The 20221-nt window shown below is 37.0% G+C and overlaps 1 protein-coding gene across 13 annotated transcripts in view; it reads left to right on the top strand.

Moving 5' to 3' along the window:
* The window catches only part of lrrc4ca (leucine rich repeat containing 4C, genome duplicate a), a 431094-nt gene that overhangs the window by 205235 nt on the left and 205638 nt on the right, over positions 1-20221 (top strand). For 2 of the 13 annotated variants that reach the window (XR_015525745.1, XR_015525746.1), the window contains exon 3: positions 19971-20094. The exons of the other annotated variants lie outside the window; for them this stretch is intronic. The gene's annotated coding sequence lies outside the window, so the exon portion shown is untranslated. The remainder of the gene's footprint in view (positions 1-19970; positions 20095-20221) is intronic. 13 annotated transcript variants of the gene reach the window in all.

The following is a 20221-nucleotide window of genomic DNA, read 5'->3' as shown; positions in this document are numbered from 1 at the left end:
AGTCGAGTCAAACAAATGTTAATGAGGCTGTTATAAAATTCATGACATTAATATGGGCTTCATGACAATCATGTTTATGACAGTTTTATGACAACCTGTTTTTGAATTTTCCACTACAACAAAACTTGTGATGTATTTATGTCACGTTATTACAAACAATGTCATCTCTGCATTTAATATGTCATGACTGAGCGAATGACACTGAATGTTGTTATGAGCATGCATAAAATCACATTTACATTCATGACATGTGTGATGTCATGACTATAAAGGTTTTATGACGGTCTTACAAACTACCCCTCAACTAAAGCGTTAACAATTTTATTTTTTTTGTCCAGCTAGCTCTATTTTGTATTTGATCTTACAGCACCCCTTTATATATTCTTATATTTCAACTTTAGAATTCAGTGCATGAACAAACTGTTTAAGTGAATCAAACCACATGACGTATTTCAGGCTGTTCTGCAAGCCCATTTTTGCCCGATTTGCTCAAGTAAACTTCTGTTTTTACAGATTCAAACAGGTTTCACGCAGTGATAAAAGGTAAACACAATGCCTCAGCCCAGCTATATTGACGTCAATTGAGTAAAACTCCCCAAAACACTATTTATTTGGAGTGTTTAGGTGTTTGGATTGACGTTTTAAACTAAAATGCGTGCACTTCAGCTTCTTTGACCGTATGCCATCGACTCAGATATTGTAAAACCGCATTCGCTGTTTGTCAGCTGCACTTTGCTGATAGCAGCATCACGTCTGATTATCTAAACTGTAAATTCTCTTTACTGAGCGCTCGCTGCTCTCACATAGGGAGCAATTATGCGGGAATCATTGCTGGATGCTGCTTGTCCTGGATTTGTTTCAAAAATAAATTATTCCCCTGATGTGCATTACTTGATTAATGCTGGCTGTAGCTGTGCAACCCTATGCAGAGATCTAATGTTGCATAAGTTTAGTGGGCAGATTTGTCGTTTGCTTGTTTATTTATTTTTGAATCTATTCATTTATTTAATGTGGCAATACAGTATTTATCATGATATTTGAAATAGTACAAACAGTAAAAAAGTCTTGACTTAAAAACTCAGTTTTTATGCAATTATTTATGTTAATATTTATTTTAAATAGATTAGATTCCCTACATCTATTTAAAAATATAAGTGTTTTTGTTTCATGTAATATATGTTAATTAGTCAACATAACAATGTTTTTATTTGTTGTGATTCAAAATTAGGGATATTCCATCAGATACTGACAAAAAAATTATTATAAAAATGCCCTTTTTATTTTTATGCACACACAAAAGTCCTCCAAATTATAACATTTGTATTTTAGTTTTGAATTTAAATGTAAATTAGTTGTTTATAAAAATAAAACAAATAATGAAATAACTTTAAACTTTAAATCTTAAATGAATGCCATGGTTTAAAATACATTGGTGTAAAAATATATTTGAAAAATGTATTAAGGAGCACAACTGTTTTTAACAGTTCATTTTCCTCTCAAAATGTTTTATTGGTATTCATTTTATTTAACAAGAGAACATAAAATTAATATAGTGACAGTAAAGGCATTTGCAATGCTATTGGGATGTACAGACGCTGACAACAGAGGTGAGAATCCACGGAGCAGTTCTTTAATAATAAGAGTAGTCAGACAGGCAATGGTCAAAATGGGAGCAAAGTAGAAGGATGAAGATAATCCAAAATATGTGGTCAAAATACAGGCAAAAGGTCAGGCTAGGCAGCAAATAATCAAAACGCCAGCGTCAGGACATGGACGGACTGTGCTGTTTTTGTACATGTCAGTGTTTATGGACAGATTACATCAAAAAGGACGTGAGTAATCTTGACAAACTATACATCAGTCTAAAGCTACAACTCCCAATCAGCCATTGTGTCCAATTGTTTTTCAATGGGAAGCTTATAAAGAAAGTATTTGCTAAATTTAAACAGAAAATGCTTATTAGAAATGGAGTACATATAATCATAATAAGACGCACACGCATTCATTCCCGCACGGTTTATTTTGAAAGGTAACAATCCACAGAACAACATCCCATACAACAAGTTTAGTCCAACAACACAATAGTGTTGAATTATGAATGGTTATTCGTTTGTTTATGTCACAGTTTCTGCCGGAGACCTGTTGTTTACATCGTTTACTATGTTACTTATGCGCGAAAACAGCATCTTTGTAATAAAAAGCACGACGAGGTCATAGCTTACAGTGTTACAAATAAAATAAGACCACAATCACTTTGCTGTCAATATTTTGCTTCCTAGTTTCCTTCCTAGTTTGACTGATGGAGAAATTAGCCATTGGCTGCATGATTCTCTTGAGATATGGTGACATTTATTCATCTATTGGACACATTGTCGTTTTATTGCACTCTGTTTGCTGTCACTGGTTCAATGATCTGTCAATCATTGTCATGTGATGCACCTGCCCTGCACAGATTTTGCTAACAGCTCAAGCTAACGACAAAGCGGCTGTTTTGCAAAAAGGAAACAAAGAAAATGGATCAAAGCAAGGATCGAAACACGGCAAGACAATCTAGGAAAAAGCTTTGTTTTAGTTTTAAAACAGCGTTTTAGAATGAAAATGATCCGCATCCACACTTCCGTTTTACCCAGCGTTTCTGAACTGCTCTCCGTCCACACCAAAACGCTAAAAACGCACATCACGTGACCACACACACACTCTCGGGCAAGCGCTGTATCCACACAGTGAAGATGACGCTCATATATGCAGCACAACGCCTCAACATTTCTGCTGTCTGTTAAGTTGCTAATATTAAAATGAAAATAGGCAGTTCCTTAAATCATGTTTACATTTTATGAACTGTGTGTATGGGCTACTTAATATTGAGGAAAAGCCCCAATCAGATCATGTCGGCAGCCCCGCCTCCGTTTTCAAATGTCTCCGTCTTTCCCCATCAACACTGAGACGGAGCAGCAGCGTTTTAGAATGAAAACGGCCTCTCCAGCGTTTCCAAAACGCTCCGTTTTCGGTGCTCAAGAACTCCGGCGTAGTGTGGACGGATGGCGTAACCGTAGCAAAACTTATGCGTTTTAAAGAGCCCATATTATACATGAAATAGGGTCATATCTTGGTTGTAAGGGTCTCCAACAGCAGTTTAATATGCATGCAAGGTCAAAAAACACTTTCATGGTCTTATAATTTGAATTTATTTTTACCTAATTATCCCAGCGACTCCTGTATGAATCGTCCAGTGATTCATTTGTTCCCAAACCCCTCCTTAGCGCGAAGCTAATCTGCGCTAATTGGACCAATGACAGTCTGTTGCGATTGGTCGACTGCCTTCAGTCAGAGAGTGAAATGCCAAACAGCTAATCAGCAATATAAAAGTAATCACAGTTCATACACGCTCGATAGTGTAGGCGTGGAGTTTAGCTGCCAGTGGGTCAATGTAAATACAGACTATGGACTTGAAAATTCAGACGACTAACTATTTTATTGAGCAAAAACTCCAAAAGCAGTTGAGGAGATCTCCTAGCTTCTCACTCTGCTCTTTTCACAGACACACACACACACACATATTGCACAAACACACACACGCACTTAACCCTGCTCCGGACGACAACGTGCGCGCACACACACACACACACACCTCCGGACGACAGCGCGCGCACACACAGACACACACACTACTCCTCGTCCACGGAGCTCCGTTAACGCAGCACGCGTCGCGTTTTTAACGTGACTTTGCATGCGATAAGAGAATATAGCCAGTAACCTGATACATCACACGTGGTTACAAGTAACAAATCACAACTAAATACATTTGCAAGCTAGAGTCAACGAGGCAACTTTAATCGCACGTACTTACACTTGAGAAATGGAGGAAGAAAAATCCTGACGTCCATCAATAAGTTACTCTTTACTGATCCTTCCTTAAACAAACGCTGATGAAGTATTCTTTGTAGCATGTAGCTTCCAGAAGTTTCCAGTAGTTTCCAACTGCTTGGCTATAATGCTGAGGTTTCATGTTTGGGTAGAGACCCAATATATCCATCTGCAGTGTGACTTCAATCGACCGGCATGTTTGTGTGTGCGTGTGTTTGTGGCTGTGTGTTTGTGTGTGTGTCTGGGTTTCTGCGTCAGAGGGCGGGGCCTCAGGTTTGAAATCTCCCGGGTTTGCGCGTGCACGTGAATAACTTGGTTTCGTTCGTACGTCATGGCGAAACACCTAATGAATCGGTATCAAGGCCACTCGTTTGAAGCACTATGAGTCGACTCTTTTATAGATGAATCAACCGTTTTAAACACTGTACACTAACAGATTTAAGCCTTAGCTGGATACTTCACTTCACTTAGAGCTGTGTTACACACTACATGGAGGGGAATTTTCAAAAACCCATAATATGGGCTCTTTAAAACGAAAACGAATTAGTGTAAACGGGGCCTCAGCAATGTGTGTTGCAAAGAGAGGTGTCTTTTCAGTCCAGTTTATGATTCACTGTTGAGCTTTAGCTGTGTGTCTGTGTGTGTCATCAAGAGTGAATCAGAACAGGTGTGTTTGAACAGGTAGAATAGGATTTGTAGTTCTTTTGGTGGCAGATTTGTAATTCTCCAGCAATCTGTATTGACCTTATTCTAAAATGCGGAAGTGCGCCTTTTTTTAGGATTGTCTTAGAACTTCCGTTTCAGTCGCCTATGGGAGAAATGACAAGGAATAATAAACGGCAAAAAATGGTCAAACTACTTGCTCTACAAACAAATGTTTGAATAACTATAAAGACCAACTAGAATAATATAACAAGAAAATATCAGTTTAAACTAGCAGTTTTTAATGACTTAAAATGAATGAAAGTGAATAAGACCGGAAGTCTTGTGCCAAAAAGATTTAAATGGCAGCGCCCGCTTGTCCGCGGAGAATAAGGTCAATAGACTATATATATATATATATATATATATATATATATATATATATATATATATATATATATATATATATATATATATATATATATATACCCCCCACAAATAATTGTTTCTAACTATGCTGTTTTGGTGACCATGGTGGCCGCTTTAAATGTAAACGATATTGTGCTCTTAGCCCTCTTTTTGAAATTATCTTCAGCAGGTATGGTGCAAAAAGCTCTAATGATGGACGGCTGCTTCTAGCTAAGGGCTGTTTTTGCTATATATTAGCTCAAAATACCCAACAAATATTTGTTTCTAACTCCATTTCTAATACTGTTATCCAAATTGTGCCATTTTGGTGATTGTCGCTTTTGTTGTAAAAAAATAAATAATTAAAGAGAGAAGAGAGAACCCGGTCCAGGAGACTCGAAACAAGCAGAATTCATTTATTGGGACGTGTTGGTTGATCTGCAGTCATAGAGGGTCTTTAGGATGTCCATGTGTCTGGAGAGCCTACTGTAGGTCTGCAATCTGCGAGTTCCATCACAAGTCTGAATTAAGACAAAGATGTCCTTTCTATATTGTCCTGTTAGGAGGAGGGGAGATGGCTAAACAAAGCATGCAAATTCAGTTTTGGAGTCAGCATGATACTGGCATATAGATTTTAAAAACTGGCCCAGCTACTGACCACACAAGTTAATCAACAAAGGGTTTCTGTAGCATAAAAGCAACACCCGAAGACAAAGGCAGAGTCTTTTAAAACCTGCCCGTAGCATTTGCATTACTTTGGCTTAGCCTGTTGCCAGAAAGCCAAAGGTTAAATGTCCCTCCTAGCTGGGATGTTAATCAATGATATCATTAAAAACCAAAGAATATAACTTTTTTCAGTTATACATAGATTATTGTTCATTTGAAATTAGATGATATAAATTTATATCCCCACACTTTACATTGAAATGAGATCTTGAGATCTTTATCTTTAGCAGGTACGGTGCAAAAAAATCTAATAGTGGAGGACTGCTTCTCACACAGAGATGTTTATGCTAAATTGTTTCTGCAGGCTGTTTTGATGAAGTGTGATTATATAAAAATTTGAATTAAGGGATTTTTACTATTAGAGGTTGGTTAAATTTACACACTGATGCCACACAAACCCTTTATAAAAGTGATTTTTGCACAATAGGTCCATTTTACAATCAAAATCATCAATTTCTTACTCTCTGTCCTACTCTAAATTATATGCATGAGATTGGGGAAATTTGTCTTTTCTAAAGTGTATTGCTAATCTCATTTCTAAAAAAAATAAATACATGCAATATTAGGAACGCATCGGTAAAAAACTTATGAACAACCTGGAAACTCCCCTACAGTATATGCATTGAATGAGATGAAGAAAATGACAGAAGACCTGAGCTGCCATTTCCTAAAGCACTGCCTTATGGCGACTAAAGCACCTGCACATAAGCTAACACCAGGTAGCTTCAGAAACCCTGATCCATGGCAGGTAATACCACGGTTAATGAAAGCTGAGGATGAAAACACGCTGGCTGCCCGCCACCTTCATGCGGCTTTGTGTCTCAGCACATCCATGGGAGACGACCTAAACCATCACATTGTACTTCTCTCTCCAGCTGAGCCTATATAACCCGCGTCTCTGACTCTCTTTCTTCTCATCTCATTTACTCTTGTCTGGTATGGCCCATGCTGTGTGCTAGTTAGCCTCCTTCACAGTTTCCATCCGACATACGATCCATTTTCGTATTCAGAATGAGTCTACAGCATCCATAGAAGATTAGCATTTGATGTATAACAAGTAAAACAAGTGTCTTTCTGTGCTATTTGATAGCATTCAACTTCACCCCATAACACATACCTGTACATCATGGCTTGTGTTGTAAAATTATCCTCATTAACTCCTCATTGTCAAAAAAAAAAAAAAAAAAAAAAAAGAATGTGGTTCTTAGATAACACTCGTGCAAAAAAGCAAACACTCATTAAAATTGGTTAGTAACTAGTGGTAATGCTAATTGTAAATATAACTAGACACATAATTCTATTTGCACTAACATCAATGAAAATGCTGTTTATTGAACAGCACTCACAAAGTGAATTTTAAATGGCGGTCAGTGTTTTATTGTTAAACAACAGTTAAGCTAAACATCAAAAATCAAGCTTTAAGGAACTGAGCAATTGTTAGCCTCATAAATTTTACACTATTCTGAAAGTGTAGCTCTCCAAGCTAACATAAAAGGGCTCATAATATGTAATACATATAATCAAAATATTGTTAAGCTAAACAATAGTTGTTGTTCTCTCTACTGTTGAGCCCGTATGCAATAGCCTGCGTTTTTGAATCTCTTTCTCATCCTGTTCTCACATTAGTAGCTATCCCTGTTGAAAAAAACAGCTTAAACCAGCCTAGGCTGGTTGGCTGGTTTTAGCTGATCAACCAGAATGGTTTTAGAGGGGTTTTGGCCATTTCAGGCTGGTTTCCAGCCATTTTCAGCCTGGACTTACAGTAGCTGGTCAGGCTGGGAGATGACCAGCTTTACCAGCCTAGCCAGACTGGGAACCCAGCTAAAACCAGCTATGTTCAGCTTAAACTGGGCTGGTCAAGCTGGTTTTACCTGGTTATGCTGGTCATTCTCCAGCTGACCAGCTAAGTTGGAAATGGCTAGAAAGCCTGGAAATGGCCAAAACATCTCTAAAACCGGCCTGGTTGAACCAGCCTAGGCTGGTTTAAGCAGATTTTTTTCAGTAGGGCTGGCAAATGCAGAGCACTAGCCTACTTCACAATTCAAATTTTAATTCACATCAAAATTGCTTTTTTTTTTTTTAAATTTGTTAATTCACAAGTTTGTTTAAGCATACACTTTCACTTTAAATTCTCAAGCCTGCTAAAGTTGAGTAAATTTCAATCGACTGTCAAAGTTTTATAGTTAAAAAAAATTAAGCTAGACATCGAAAACAGAAATCAAGCTAAACACTGAGGAATTGTTAGCATCACAAATTCAAAGCTATTCTGAAAGTGTAGCTTATCAAGCTATCAGCTAATGCTCATAAACACATAAGTTTAAAATAAAAATGTCAAAATAAACATTCTATCATCTATCTCCAGCTATAGCATATGTTTCTGAATCTATGTTGTTTACTCATCTAGTATCACTCAGGCTAAGCGCTACCTACTATTAGAACAACATTAGAGCTTCAAGTTTGTGATGTGCTATACAAAAATAACCAGGTGCAATACTATTGTATATTGTCAAATACTAGTGGACCATAATTGAAGCAACCAACAAAAGCTTTGCTACAGCTAATGCTCATTTAAAAGATTTAAACTAAGGTCAAGCTAAACATTTAGGGAACAAAAAGCGTCATTAATTTTAAGCCAATAACTGTAGCGCCCCAAGCTATAAGCTAATGCTCATTAAAAGAGTTAAACAATTGTCAATCTATTGGAAATGACAATTAGCATCACCAAACTTTTGAAATTGTACCTCCAAGCTAAAGGCTAATTATTGTTAAAAAAATAAATAAAAAAAGGAGCTAGAATTGAGCTAAAGTTAACAGACAAAAAGACAGTGAGTATTAAAGAAAGTTATTTAATGAGACAATCCAATCAAAAATGAAAATGTTATCATCCTCCACTGGTTCCAGTCATAAAAGTTTCTATTTTTAATGTAAACAATAATTAAGATATGCATTTTTTTGAATGCATTTGTAAGAAAACAGTTAGTTAGTGAGTGGTTACATTCAAATATATTATCACAAGCATTCTTCAAAACAACAAATTTTGAGTTCATCAGTAGATACACACTCACCGGCCACTTTATTAGGTACACCCTACTAGTACCGGATTGGACCCCCTTTTGCCTTCAGAACCGGCTTAATCCTTCGTGACATAGATTCAACAAGGTAGTGGAAATATTCCTCAGAGATTTTGGTCTATATTGACATGATAGCATCACACAGTTGCTGCAGATTTGCCGGCTGCACATCCATGATGCGAATCTCCCGTTCCACCACATCCCAAAGGTGCTGTATTGGATTGAGATCTGGTGACTGTGGAGGCCATTTGAGTACGGTGAACTCATCGTCTTGTTCAAGAAACCAATTTGAGATGATTTGCACTTTATGACATGTTGTATTATGCTGATGGAAGTTGCCATCAGAGGATGGGTACTCTGGTAGTACAGGGATGGACATGGTCAGCAACAATAATCAGGTAGGCTGTGGTGTTGACATGATGCTCAGTTGGTATTAATGAGCCGATTACACCACCACCACCAGCCTGAACCGTTGATACAAGGCAGGATAGATCCATGCTTTAATGTTGTTGATGCCAAATTCCGACCCTACCATTCGAATGGTGAGCCTGTGCAAATTGTAGCCTCAGTTTCCTGTTCTTAGCTGAGAGGAGTGTCTTCTGCTGTTGTAGCCCACCTGCCTTAAGGTCGGATGTGTTGTGAATTCAGAGATGCTCTTCTGCATACCTCGGCTATAACAAATGATTATTTAAGTTACTGTTGTCTTTCTATCAGCCTGAACAAGTCTAGCCATTCTCCTCTGATCTCTGGCATCAACAAGGCATTTGCACCCACAGAACTGTCGCTCACTGGATACTTTCACTTTGTCAGACAATTCTCTGTAAACCCTAGAAATGGTTGTGCATGAAAATCCCTTTAGATCAACAATTTCTGAAATACTCAGACCAACCCATCTGTCACCAACAACTATGCCAACCACGTTCAAATACACTTACAAAACCTTTCTTCTCCATTCTGATGCTCGGTTTGAACTGCAGCAGATCGTCTTGACCATGCCTACATGCCTAAATGCATTGATTTGCTGCCATGTGATTGGCTGATTAGAAATTTGGGTTAACGTGCAGTTGGACTGGTGTACTTAAAGTTGCCAGTGAGTGTATATAATGCAAACACTGTAAAATAAGTTTGTTGCTGTTTAAAGGATACATACATGTACTGTCACAATACTGAAAAATATAGATAAGTTGGCAAACAAATGTGTTTTTTTTTCAATCAGTGATCCCCCAAAGCTTGTAACACTTACGGTTTTGCTAACAGCATGGCAAAAAAAAAAAAAAAAAAAAAAAAAAAAACATCTGAATACATTTCTAGCTTCTGATTCGCATGGCTGCAGTGAACAAAATCAGTCTCTGAAGTGTCACTGTGCTATTTTATGATGTGACTGAAAAACAGAACGATTCTGCTGAACACAAAATATTAATTCCATGTTTTGCTATGAGGAACAAACTCGCTGTGAATAACTTTATCATACATTATACCTCAAAAAGTTCTAGTTTTCATGCATAATGAAACCTAGAAATGCGTCTTTTTCATGCATAATATATCAAGAGGGACACATTCAGTGTTTTTTTTTTTTTTAGCTTACAGTACATATAGGCACTCCACCCAGATAAACACAAAAAGTATTAAAAGGATCATCACTGCTGTATGAATAAACGTTAGTGAGAAATTATAAAACTTGAATTGGAGCCCTTCATGTTCAGGAGGAAAACAGAGTCGCTTTACTCGCATCAATGATTCAATCAGAGCTTTTCCATGACAGTTTGAGTTTGACAACCATAGGGATGGAGTATGAATTATACAGGCGTCATTTTAACTTCACGAAACATCACAGACAGAAATAGGGGCCATCTCCTGCCTGCAAGAGCCGAAAATGTGCTTTCGTCGCCACAAAAATAAATAAATAAATCGATAACCTGGAATAAGTAGAAAAACTACTGCATACACGAAAATTTTGAGGGTGCATTAGTTTCATACAAACTTCTGATGAGGATGAATTATTAATAATATATACTGTACGCGTTGTTAAAAATAAACAGAAGCATGAACACGTGTCAGATTTATGCTCTAATGGTTTGCATATGTGTTGATGCGTTGAAGTTATGAGAGCTTTAATCTCATACTTTGTTTATACTTTACCTGTCAAGCAAAACTTTTGATTTTGAAACACATTATTTAAATTAATAAGCTAATTTTTATAAACATATTTAATGGTAGTTGTTTTAAAATAACACTGAATGCAATAAAGTAATTGGAAATATGTTTATAAGATTTATACTTGCAAATTTATACTTACGATCTGAGTAATCTGTTTAGATTTGTATTCAGTGAGAATATCTGTAATGTATTGAGGTCCTAGGCCATTTATTGATTTATAGACAAGTGGTAAAACTTCAAAATCTTCAAAAAAAAAAAAAAAAAAACTCAAGAGAAACCAAGCTTAGAAGGCTTTGACATGACTACTGAAATTTAGATCTGTCTCTAGAATCACATCAATTCATAAATTAATTGATTATTGTGTGTCTATAGCAACAAAGCAATTTCTGTGCATCCTTTTTTTTTATAAAAAAGTAATAAACCAAAATCTCAATGTCCCAACATTTATTTTTCTCAGTAAAACACAAATAAAAAGATCTCTGACAGACGGTTTAAATTGCTCTTTTATATGCAAATAAAATGAATGTTGTTGTACTGTCAAGCTCTGAAAATGTGCTTTAAAAGTACTTCACAAAGCTATATTCCAAGATTTAAAATGGTTTACATAACATTGTTTAAAAAAAAACCTACTAACATATAGGACACACAGTTAAAGTCAGAATTATTAGCCCTCCTAAATGATTACCCCATAATAGTATCAGGATTCTGCCACTTTAGTCTTGTTAATTCTTGTATTGTTGGAAGAGTTCGTATACTAGTCCAGTCTTTGTACTGTATGTTGTGCTTGGCTCGAGTATTCTTGGGTCGGGCACTCATTTTCTGTCATTGTATTTGTCTTTGTACGTGCGCCATCTTGGCTGCACTCGGGCAGTGCGTATCCGGGCGCACTGCTTGTGTTGATGTTGTGTTTAGCACAGTGGCGTATCGCAAAATGCGTGGGCCTACTCGTAACAATTTAGGCAGGGCCTCTCTCCCCAGAAGTGAAGACCACTTATCAGTTTGATTTCGCTATTTATTCTCCCAGTGTGTTCTGTCCTGTGCTGGTTTGTCATCGTTGATCCTGTGTCTGTCAAGTCAAGCCAAGCCAGGTCAGTTTTGTAATGTTGCAGTGTTTTTTCCCCCCACAAGGTTGTTTTAGTTGTTTTTGTTTCTTTTATATATTAAAATCCTTCATTATTTGCATTCGGCTCCTCACTTCATCCTTCCAAACCAAAAATCTTGAGATAGTTGTAACAACTCATGTTTATTATAAACAATAAACAACAAAGGAGTTTTGAAATATTATATATGAAGTGTTTGGACTTGGGTACTAAAAGGCACCTTTGAGATACCACTGTGGACTCTTTGGGTACAAATATGTCACTTTTAAAAAGGTACTGCCCCAGTGACAGCTCCTGTACCTTTATTTCTGAGAGTGTAAAATGGTTAAAAAAAAAATAAAAACAGCTCTTATTCTAGCCATAATAAAACTATTAAGACTTTCACCAGAAGCAAAAACTTTATAGGAAATACTGTGAAAATTTTTTTGCTCTCTTAAACATAATTTGGGAAATATTTGAAAAAGAAAAACATGCACACTAAGGGCCCTATCATCCACCCGGCGCAATGCTGCACAAGGCGCGATGCTGCACAAGGCGCGATGCAATTGTTGTTTGCTAGTTTAGCTCACCTCAAGAGTCGTTTTGACGTTTTGCAGCACGCTGTTTAAATAGCAAATGCATTTGCCCTCATATATGCGCCCCTAGCCGTTCTGGTCTAAAAAAAGAGGCATGTTAAGGCGCATTGCTGGTGCGTCACTATTTTTATAATAGACTGCTCAATAGACCAGATCAAAGCTGGTCCAAAGTCCAGTGCAGAGCGCTTTAGTTGTGCGCCTCGCTTAAACATTGCTTAATACACACAGGATGTACAGCAATATGCAAAAAACTTTACAAGTAAAAAATAATTAAAGGATTAAAATATTAGAAAAATTATTATTTTCTACATAAATATAAAAACCACTGCCTTCATGCCTGTTTCATTTTTTTGTTTTTTTTTTGTTTATTATATAGAACTGAATTTAGAAATGGTTTTAAATCAAATCTTTGCGATTAATTAACGAAATCATTTATGTATAGGCTAATGGATGTCTGTGCATACAACACATTTTCCTATCCACAAGAGTAAAAAAAAAAATAAGTAAAGAATGAGAAGGGTGATCTCTCATTCTCGCACTGTAGATGCTTTGTTTAACTGTTTTCTCTCTAGTGTTCAGTTTTTCCACTTACAAAGTCTACCATGTAAATAGCAAATGTGCTATGGCGCGACGCAACTAGCTCTTAAAGTGAATGGGAGATGATACTCTGATTGGTTTATTCTCAAAACACGCCTATAAGTCATTAAGAGAATAAGCTCAACCCTGTTAGACCATGCACCATGGTGCAAACCAGATTTTTTCTATCCTTAAAATAGCAAAAGTGGATTCGGACACGCCCTGAATGCTTTTGCACCATCTTTGGGATCGTCAAAATAGAGCCCTAATAGTTTTGACCTCAACTGTTAATCATTGAAAATAATTATGTGCACCTCTTCAATTCATAAACGATACCTCTATACACGCTGCTCCAAGAATAACAGTGATGGCAAAAATGTTCATTTTTCCTTGAACATTATATTCCTATAATGAGAACAATTTCAACATATAAAACCTGTCAATAGCAGGAATAATTGCACCCTGGGAACTTAAAAGGCCTGCATGGCAATTAGCTGTAAGTTGAGGGCAAGCCAGAGGCGGAGAAACTAAAGCGAGAGACAGAAAAAAGGGAAAAGAAACAGCTGTCCACGACTAAAACATCAACGTCTATCCATCAAACAAGTGCACTTCCAATAATAACAGTACCAACACAGCCTTAAACATCTGCTGTGATCATCTACTGTCACAACACATCCAGCATTAGCTTCCCAGCGGGTAAAAAAGCAGGTATATGCAGACAGAAACTCTAATCCGAAAGCTGAAGTAATATTTCGGCTGCACACGACGGAAAGCTCTTTTGCTGACCGCGTTCAGCTTCTTTTATTATATATTTAGTTGCATGTCAAGCCGTCGCCAGCCTGTCGTTACAGCTTGACAGCGGCAGCATTTGGAGCGTGACAAGTCAAATTTAAATAGATGCAGAGAGGGACGTAAAAAGCAGGGCAATTTCCATGTCTGCGCAGATGTAATCGAATGGTGTCAGCAGCATAAACAAATGTGTTACGGAGGCGGCTTTTTTTTTTTTAGGATATGATAAAGTGTGTGTGTGTGTGTTCGTATTTGTCACTCAGCATTTTCAAATGAGACAGCAGGGCCATTTCGCGATTATGGAGAACATTTGGCCACATGGGGCTTTAGCATTGAAAACACTTCTAAAGGAAAAGCATCGGAGTGGGTTTTGATACGCAAACATGGTTTCCTATAGAACAACAACAAATGTTTGTATGGACTACAGTAGCACTTAAACTGGATTTGGCAATGCTTTAGGGGTGTGTGATTTATATTTTATGATAATATTATAACTGTTGTTTTGACAGTGCGCGAGCTCAAATTATTGCCTGTCATACATTTTGATGTACTAAAAATGTTTTTAGAGTACAGAAGCATTGAACGTGTAATTAAGTTTATTAGAACGCAATCAGAATGAGACTATAGTTAAATTGAAAACAATATCTGTGCATAGACACAGACACTTACCGGCCACTTTATTAGGTACACCTGTTCAACTGCTTGTTAGCGCAAATCTGTCAATAACATGGCAGCAACTCAATGCATTTAGGCGTGTAGACATGGTCAAACCAAGCATCAGAGAGGGGAAGATGGGGGATTTAAGTGACTTTGAACGTGGCATGGTTGTTGGTGCCCGACGGTCTGGTCTGAGGATTTCAGAAACTGCTGATCTACTTGGATTTTCACGCACAACCATCTCTAGGGTTTACAGAGAATGGTTCGGAAAAGAGAAAATATCCAGTGAGCGGCAGTTCTGTGGGTGCAAATGCTTTGTTGATGCCAGAGGTAAGAGGGGAATGGCCAGAAAGGCAACAGTAACTCAAATAACCACTCGTTAGGGGTGGATTTAACAAATAAGGAAGGTAAGCAGCTGCTTAGGGCCCCGGGGAATTAGCGGCACCAGACCAATGCCAAGATTGCTTATATTAATCATGTAGATCTTTTAGTCATTTTCAATAATATGTTGTAAAATCTGTCTATAACTGTTAAGACTTTAACCCTTTACTTCTTTTTTGGGGGGCCGATGAGCGAGGTGTGAGCGATTTAATTAAAGACAATGCCAGCCAGCCAACTTTTCAAACCCCCCATAGCACCAAATTTTCAAAAAAGTAACTAGTGAATGCTTTTAGGTGTTACTGGAGATTTTTTAGAGACTCTCATGTGTCCGTGCTGTACCGTTACTAACGTTACTTTTTGCAGTGAGCTCTCTTTGGTATCTACCTTGCCTCAGAGCACTCAGAGTAAGGCACAGTGCCACAGAGCCATTTCTCATACCTGCAGCATTGATTAACTGGTGGTGTAATGATGTTGGGGGTATTTTCTTGGCACACTTGGGGCCAATTGGTAGCAATTGAGCATCATGACAAAACCACAGCCTACGTGAAGTATTATTTGCTGACCATGTCCATTCTTGATGACTACAGTGTACCCATCTTCTAATGGCTACTTCCAGCAGAATAACGTGCCATGTCATAAAGCGTGAATCACCTCAGATCTTCTTGAACATGACAATGAGTTCACTGTACTCAAATGGCCTCCACAGTCACCATATCCTCAAGCCAATAGAGCACCTTTGGGGTGTGGTGGAACAGACGATTCGCATCATGGATGTGCAGCCGACAAATCTGCAACAACCGGGTGATGCTGTCATGTCAATATGGACCAACATCTCTGAGGAATATTTCCAGTACCTTGTTTTGGGTGCACCTTGGCAGTTTTGAAGTTGGGTCCAACATGGTACTAAGGTGTACCTAATAAAGTGGCCGGTGAGTGTAAATCAAATGAAAGTAAAATGTTTTCAAAAATGAACATCAAAATATGGGTGAGATAATCATCATTTAAGCGTATCGGATGTATGTGTACAAGGAAATGCATATTCAGACCTGTACTTAGTTAAAAGAAAAAGTGATAAGCATAAATGATTGCTGTGAAACCATTTTAAATAGCAGCAGAGTAAAAAAAACTATATAAAAAATGTATATGTATGTATGCATGCATGTGCATATATAACGTGTGTGATTGTGAAATGTTTTATTACCATTCAGCTTCTCTGGAAAATCTCATGCTAATCGCTTCACATCTAAATAGAGCAAATTGTAGCTGTGTGAATGTCATTAGCCTGTACCTGCCCTCTTCTATCTCTTCTAATAAATATCCAAATGCATGCGGCGTGTTCCAGAAACACCATAAAAGCAATGCGCAATTGCTCCCATCGGCAGTGCTATTAGGATCCACATCAGTATTCAATATGTGAAGTGCGCCGGTCTATACATATACTGTTAGATGGCCTCATGTAAGGATACCGGATGAATTAATAGATTGTGTGCATGTGAATGAATCAATGGGCTAATGCAATTAGTGTCCGGCTCTATGAAGTAGATGTTGCTGCATCTTTTTTATTATTTTTTTTTTCTGAAGCACTTACCAGTAGAATTAATTATAATTTAATTACTTACTTACAGCATTAATTATCATCACAAAATCTTATTTACTTCAGATTATTTACGATTAAAGCATTCGACGGTTAAACCCAACACCAGATTTGTCGCCAACTTTGTTTCTTTTTTTTTTTACCTCAGCCTGTGGACGAACATATGCTGCAGATGTTTTTCGAGAGAGAGCGAGAGTCATTTATCATCGTGATGCACTTATTTTTTTCATTTAATTATCACCCTAGACTTTAGATGTTACACTTGATTATTCTTAATGGGAAAAACATCGTCAGTGTGGTGGTGAAGTGTATTTTACGTATTTCTTTTAATTTATTTATAAGGTTTGTTAACATTAGTGAGTTGCTTTTGTCAACATTTGTATGTAAATATATGTAATTATGTTTTTTAGTTATCTAAAACCTTTTAGTTACATTTTGGTCATTATAAACAAGTCAGCAGACTTATAATTTAGTGCATATATTATAAAAAAGCATATACACTACCTGACAAAAGTCTTGTCGCCTATGCAAGTTTTAGAAACGACAAATAATGACTTCCAGTTGATCATTTGGTTTCAGAAGTGGCTTGTATGAAAGGCAGAGGCCTCTAGATTACATTTATTTATTTATTTTTACGTTGCAGATTCTGCAGGTTGCAATGTCCTGAATTTTGATTGGCAATCTTAAGCCAATTGTATTGGTTCGTTTTGGTTCAACTCGGAATTTCCCCAATCAGCGCAGAGGTGATTATTTGTTGCTTTTACAACTGGGATCAACGACAAGCGTTTTGTCAGGTAGTGTATCTACCTGTGTTCAGTGTTTAAATACTAAAAATAAATAAATAAATAAATAAAATAAATAAATGTGTGGTCAGCCTGTAGATTAGATTTTGCACTGGTGATAATTTCATACTAATTTAATCAAAAGCAAAATTCTAATTCATATATATATATATATATATATATATATATATATATATATATATATATATATATTTTAAAGGTCAACAGTTTTGTTATATTTTGATATGTTTGTATACATTCATTAACAACATTTACTTTTGGATATCTGTTCTTCATTCAATCACTTCAAGAGACTTGCAATGTAATGCATAAGCCTTACGGGGCTAATGATAATATTATTTTTATTAAATGATCATAAACATTTATGAGATAAAATAAGGGATTTGCCCACAATAATAAGGGATACCCCCCTAAAAAAATCGCCAAATTATTAAATATGTTCATCTGGAGCTGTTTTATTGCAAATATACAGTTAAACGCTCAGTGGTATGTTTTATTATAAATATTTACAAAATAAAAAATAAAAAATAGCATGCATTAGCAGCAAATAAATTAGCAAACAGTTCAGCTCATTAAAATGAAGGGCTATTATAAAGAAATAGAATCAAGTTTTTAAATCTCATTAGTCTTTTCTTCACTGTATAACACATTCTCATTAAAGAGCAACAAATAAATCTTATTTATTTAAATTTTTCGTATGATTACATTAAATAACAGAGGTGTCACTTTTAAAATGCACACACTAATGTTATAGTGAAAGCTTTCAACTGCTTTCCTAACTTTTTATGCTCATTTATGACAAAATTTGCTGTGTTAAAAAACCAAAAAACAAAAACACAAAGATCGACATCTTTAGATTTTGTTATTATTATTGATTATGTGTATATGTCTGTTCAAACATGCATCCAAAACCCAGACTTTCACTCCGCTTTAAATCGCGTATACAACATCAGTTTGGGAAACAGCATCTATTTATCACTATGGAGCGCGTCAGCTGACAGTCACGCACCGTTATATGACTGTTTGGATGATTGCATATTAGGGGCGACGACATCTGTATTTAAAAGGAAAGTGAATCGTGCCGCTTTTGTATTTATATTTATTTCGAAGTGTTTTCATACCTAAATAAAATGAAAGCACAGAACAGACCTATATTTAAGAACAAGGGGTGGCCCCTGGTGGTTCGGCGGTATGGGTTGTATAGGGAGGATCTGCTTTAATGTTTATTGCCACACTTCAGAGAAAATACAGGAGAATTCCCTTACGGGATGATAGTAGGATAGAACTGTAAAACACGGGAGAATCCCGTAAAAACAGGAGAGTTGACGGGTGTGATTTATGGAAATTTGGGTGGGGCTATAATAAGAGTTAAAATGTTAATATAAGCACTGTATTTCCGATGTAAATGACCTAAAATTGTAGTCAATTAAAATCATTAATTCTAACTGACATTAAATAGTTTCTGATTAAAATATTTCATGGTGAATCCAGCTCCAAATTTATTGCAGACTTTTACCTCCATACGGCTAAACTCGTGTTTGCTCTCTTTTAGCAGTTTTCTGTCTGCAGGCTAGCGCTCAGTGTTTTATAGTGGCTTCTGGTTTTACTTTAGGCCCGCTAAACTCGCTTCCCAGCCCGGGCTGACGGCATCTGTGCTTTGACAGGACGCGTCCCTTCGAGGCTGCTGATAAGTTTATCTAAGGGCAGCGGGACTCTATATCTCTGTCGCCTTTAGCTTGCTCTGGGGCCTGAACCCACTTCAGTCGACATCCCTTTGGCAGGAGAGAGGTGGCCCCCGGTGGCTCCAACCTCAGGGTCCCACTGTACTGACTGCATAATGAGGAAATATGAAAATCACGAGGCTTTGCTCATGTTCTGCTTTCTGTATAGGATGTGCATGTACTGTATATACAGTGCCTATAGGAAATCATCATACCCCTTTGAAATATTTACAGTAGTTGTCGTACAGCCTGAAATCAAATCACATTCTGAGTAACTTTTCCAGCATTTAAAATGTTTTTGTAGCCTTCTCATAACCTGTGCCTTTCTACAATTTAAAGGGGTGGTCTACAGTGTATTTTTAAGGCTTGGTTGTGTTTATAAGATGCAAAGCGATGTTTGCTCATGCTTTATTTGTAGAAAATCACGTTATTTTTTTCAGATATGTTAGATATACAGCTACTCAGCTAACATAAAATCGAATGTCATATTTCCTAGTTCCTCTGAAATGCCCGCCCTTAAGAGGCTCTGATTGATCAACTAACATAAGGTGCTGTGATTCGCGGATACTTTTTGTTTTATTTTATTTATTTGCTTACTTTTACAGCTTTTGTTATCAAATATAAAATTTTGTACTCTCAGACAGTATTGACTTAGATCCAAGATCCTAAGTTGTGAGGTTGACAAACCAGGAATGCTCAAAGTGGGTTCTTGATGTATGATAAAGCGAGAAAATCTCGGAAAAAAAACGATGGCACTACTGCCTGATGTAACATGCTAAGTGATGGTTTATATACAGTGTATGAGAGTGAAAACCAAAATAACCCAAATACCCAACAAAGTCACCAGAAATAAAAGAGCAAATACACAGCAAACAAAACCGGTTGACTGCTTACCTCTGTGTGAAGGGCTTTCCTGCTGCTACCAGTTTGTCCGGTTAGCTCGTCCTGTACGTCGGCGAACTTGAGGCGCAGAGAGGAATTGACCACGACGCCTGGGTTCGGTCCGGGAAAGAGCTGTTCTAGAAATCAGGTAAGATAAAGCAGAATCCAGAAAATAAAATGAACGAGTGAACAACATAGGAAAAATGTGGTAAAATCCGATAACGTGGTAAAAATCAGACGATTCTTTTGCTGGATGGCTTTTGTCAATCGGTAAA

This window comes from Danio rerio, chromosome 25 (genome assembly GCF_052040795.2).
Source record: "Danio rerio strain M-AB ecotype USA chromosome 25, GRCz13ab, whole genome shotgun sequence".
In the NCBI taxonomy this organism is placed as follows: Eukaryota; Metazoa; Chordata; class Actinopteri; order Cypriniformes; family Danionidae; genus Danio; species Danio rerio.
The sequence above is the reverse complement of the archived record's forward strand: the minus strand, read 5'-3'. Positions and strand labels throughout refer to the sequence as shown.